Source organism: Triticum dicoccoides, chromosome 3B (assembly GCF_002162155.2).
Source record: "Triticum dicoccoides isolate Atlit2015 ecotype Zavitan chromosome 3B, WEW_v2.0, whole genome shotgun sequence".
NCBI classification, from domain to species: Eukaryota; Viridiplantae; Streptophyta; class Magnoliopsida; order Poales; family Poaceae; genus Triticum; species Triticum dicoccoides.
The window spans coordinates 146,778,586-146,783,619 of NC_041385.1; positions in this window are offsets into that span (position 1 = coordinate 146,778,586).

The following is a 5,034-nucleotide window of genomic DNA, read 5'->3' on the forward strand; positions in this document are numbered from 1 at the left end:
GCGGCCGGCCGAGCCTACGCGGGCTCGCGATTGGCTCGGGCGGGCCGCGGTGCCCGCGAGCGGGGGACGGCGGCGCGGGACACGTGGCAGGCTGCGGTTCGTCAGGCGGCGGCGGCGGATGTGTCCGGCCGGGGTTGGACATGTCCGGCGCGGCACGGAGGGGAAGATCTAGGGTTAGGAGGGTTTCATCCGCGAATTTCGGGGGAGGAAGACATATTTATAGGTAGAGGGAGCTAGGAGACTTCAAATGAGGAGCGGTTTCGGCCACGCGATCGTGATCGAACGACCGAGAGCATGGAGGGGGTTTGGATGGGTTGTTGGGCCACTTTGGAGGGGTGTTGGGCTGCACACAAAAGAGGCTTTTGCGGCTACCTGGTTAACCGTTGGAGCATCAAACGACCTCCAAATGGAACGAAACTTGACAGGCGGTCTACCGGTGGTGTACCAAGGATGCTTGGCAAACCTCGATCCATTCCGAGAGCGTTTAACACCCGCTCACAACAAGAGACAAAAGGGGAACGCCGGAGGGCATAGGAATGCCGGATTGCAAGACGGACAACGGGGAAAATGCTCGGATGCATGAGATGAACACGTATGCAAAAGGAGATGAACATGATGACACAATGCAGATGATGACATGGTAAAATGCAACACGCAAGCAGCTGACATGGCAACAACGGCGAATAACTAGAAGACACCTGGCACATCGAATCTGGGGCGTTACATCCTTCTTCATTATTATAATTTGTCCAGGCTTATCCTTTGCTACATAAAGGATTGGGCCGCCTTGCTGCACTTTATTCACTTTATTTACTTTTTGCTCGTCACTATTTATCTTATCACAAAACTATCTATCACTTACTATTTCAGTGCTTGCAGAGAAAACCTTACAGAAAACCGCTTATCATTTCCTTCTGCTCCTCGTTGGGTTTGACACTCTTACTTATCGAAAGAACTACGATAGATCCCCTATACTTGTGGGTCATCGAGACTCTTTTCTGGCGCCGTTGCCGGGGAGCGTAGCGCTCTTGGTGAGTGGAACTTGGTAAGGAAACATTTATATAGTGTGCTGAAATTTTCTGTTACTTGTCACTATGGAAACTAATCCTTTGAGGGGCTTGTTTGGGGTATCTTCACCCCAACCAGAAGAGCAAAGAGATGCTCCTCAACCTACCGAACCTTATGAAAATATTCACTTTGAGGTTCCTTCGGGTATGATAGAAAAACTGCTAGCTAATCCTTTTGCAGGAGACGGAACATTGCATCCCGACTTACACCTTATCTTTGTGGATGAAGTTTGTGGTTTATTTAAGCTTGCAGGTATTCCCGATGATGTTGTCAAAAGGAAGGTCTTCCCTTTATCTTTGAAGGGAGATGCAATGACATGGTATAGGCTATGTGATGATACGAGATCTTGGAATTATAAGCGATTGAAGTTGGAATTTCACCAGAAGTTCTATCCTATGCATCTTGGAATTATATGCATCGTAATTACATATATAATTTCTGGCCTCGCGAAGGAGAAAGCATCGCTCAAGCTTGGGGGAGGCTTAAGTCAATGTTGTATTCATGCCCCAATCATGAGCTCTCTCGAGAAATGATTATTCAGAATTTTTATGCTCAGCTTTCTCTTGATAATCGCAACTTGCTGGATACTTCCTGTGCTGGTTCCTATATGCTAAAGACTATTGATTTCAAATGGGACTTATTGGAAAGAATTAAACGCAACTCTGAAGATTGGGGTTCCGATGATGGTAAGGAGTCAGGTATGACACCTAAGTTTGATTGTGTAAATCTTTTATGGATACCGATGCTTTCCGTGGATTTAGCTCTAAATATGGACTTGACTCTGAGATAGTAGCTACTTTTAGTGAAACTTTTGCTACTCACGTTGATCTCCCTAAAGAGAAGTGGTTCAAATATAATCCTCCTGTTGAAGTGAAAGTAGTTGCACCTATTACAGTCGAAGAGAAGCCTATTACATATAGTGATCCTATTATTCCTACTTCTTATGTTGAAAAACCTCCTTTTCCTATTAGGAAAAGATCATGTTAAAGCTTCGACTGTTGTTCATAAGAGTAATACTAGGACTTATACACCTCCTGAGCAAATTAATGTTGAACCTGGTATTGCCATGATTAAAGATCTTTTGGATGAGGATTTAGATGGGCATGTTATCTCTTTCTTGGGTGAAACTGCTAATATTGCTAGACCCGATACTAAGACACGTATACCTGTTGTAGGCACGCCTGCTATTTCTGTTAAAATAGGAGATCATTGTTATCATGGTTTATTTGATATGGGTGCTAGTGCTAATGCGATACCTTATGATCTTTATAAAGAAATTATGCACGATATTGCACCTGTTGAATTAGAAGACATTGATGTTACTATTAAGCTTGCCAATAGGGACACCATTAAACCTATTGGGATTGTTAGAGATGTTGAAGTCTTGTGTGGGAAGATTAAATACCCTGCTGATTGTCTTGTTCTTGGTTCCCCACAAGATGATTTTTGTCCCATTATTTTTGGTAGACCCTTCTTGAATACTGCTAGTGCTAAGATTGATTGTAAGAGGAAGGTTGTCACTGTTGGCATAGACGGTACGTCTCATGAGTTTAATTTTGCCAAGTTTAGTAGACAACATCGTGAAAAGGAACCATCTAGTAAGGATGAAATTATTGGTCTTGCTTCCGTTGTTGTTCCTCCAACTGATCCGTTAGAACAATATTTGCTAGACCATGAAAACGATATGTTTATGAAGGAAAGGGAAGAAATAGATGAAGTGTTCCTTAAACAAGAACCTATGCTGAAACATAATCTTCCCGTTGAATTTCTTGGGGATCCCCCTCCACTCAAGGGTGACCCCGTGTTTGAACTCAAACCATTACCTGATAATCTTAAGTATGCTTATCTTGATGAAAAAGAAATATATCCTGTTATTATTAGTGCTAACCTTTCAGAGAAAGAAGAAGAAAGATTATTGAAAACTCTGAAGAAGCACAGAGCTGCTATTGGATATACTCTGGATGATCTTAAGGGCATTAGTCCCACATTATGTCAACACAAAATTTCAGTGGAGAAAGATGCCAAACCAGTTAGAGATCCTCAAAGACGATTAAATCCCAAAATGAAGGAAGTGGTAAGAAAGGAGATACTAAAACTCCTTGAGGCAGGTATTATTTATCCCGTTGCTGATAGTGAATGGGTAAGCCGTGTCCATTGTGTCCCTAAAAAGGGAGGTATTACCGTTGTTCCTAATGATAAAGATGAATTGATCCCGCAAAGAATTATTACAGGCTATAGGATGGTAATTGATTTCCGTAAGTTAAATAAAGCTACTAAGAAAGATCATTACCCTTTACCTTTTATTGATCAAATGCTAGAAAGGCTTTCCAAACACACACATTTTTGCTTTCTAGATGGTTATTCGGGCTTCTCTCAGATACCTGTATCAGCGGGGGATCAATCTAAAATTACTTTTACTTGCCCTTTTAGTACTTTTGCTTATAGACGTATGCCTTTTGGTTTATGTAATGCACCTGCTACCTTTCAAAGATGCATGATGGCTATATTTTATGATTTTTGTGAAAAGATTTGTGAGGTATTCATGGATGATTTCTCCGTCTATGGATCCTCTTTTGATGATTGTTTAAGCAACCTTGATCGAGTTTTGCAGAGATGCGAAGACACTAGTCTCGTCCTGATTGGGAAAAGTGTCACTTTATGGTTAATGAAGACATTGTCTTGGGGCACAAGATCTCCGAGAGAGGTATTGAAGTTGATAAAGCCAAAGTAGATGCTACTGAAAAGATGCCATGTCCTAAGGACATAAAAGGTATAAGAAGTTTCCTTGGTCATGCCGGTTTTTATAGGAGGTTCATTAAGGACTTTTCTAAAATCTCTAGGCCTCTGACTAATTTATTGCAAAAAGATATTCCTTTTGTCTTTGATGATGATTGTGTAGAAGCTTTTGAAACACTTAAGAAAGCTTTGATCACTACACCTATTGTTCAACCACCTGATTGGAATTTACCTTTTGAAATTATGTGCGATGCTAGTGATTATGCTGTAGGGGCTGTTTTAGGGAAAAGAGTCGATAAGAAATTGAATGTTATCCAGTATGCTAGTAAGACTCTTGATACTACCCAGAGAAATTATGCTACCACTGAAAAAGAATTCTTAGCAGTTGTGTTTGCATGTGATAAGTTTAGACCTTATATTGTTGATTCCAAAGTTACTATCCACACTGATCATGCTGCTATTAAATATCTTATGGAAAAGAAAGATGCTAAGCCTAGACTCATTAGATGGGTTCTCTTGCTCCAAGAATTTGACTTGCATATTGTTGATAGAAAGGGAGCTGAGAACCCCGTTGCAAACAACTTGTCTAGGCTAGAGAATGTTGTTGATGACCCACTGCCTATTAATGATAGTTTTCCTGATGAACAATTAGGGGTTGTCAATGCTTCTCGTACTACTCCTTGGTATGCTGATTATGCTAATTACATTGCCAAATATATACCTCCTAGTTTCATATACCAGCAAAAGAAAAAGTTCTTTTATGATTTAAGACATTACTTCTGGGATGATCCACACCTTTATAAAGAAGGAGTAGATGGTATTATTAGACGTTCTGTGCCTGAGCATGAACAGGAACAAATCCTACGCAAGGGTCACTCTGAATCCTATGGAGGACACCATGCTGGAGACAGAACTGCACACAAGGTACTACAGTCTGGTTTTTATTGGCCTACTCTTTTCAAAGATGCTCGTAAGTTTGTCTTATCTTGTGATGAATGTCAAAGAATAGGTAACATCAGTAGACGTCAAGAAATGCCTATGAATTATTCTCTTGTTATTGAACCATTTGATGTTTGGGGCTTTGATTATATGGGACCTTTTCCTGCCTCCAATGGTTATACATATATTTTAGTTGTTGTTGATTACGTTACTAAGTGGGTAGAAGCTATTCCAACTAGTAGTGCTGATCATAACACTTCTATTAAAATGCTTAAAGAAGTTTATTTTCCG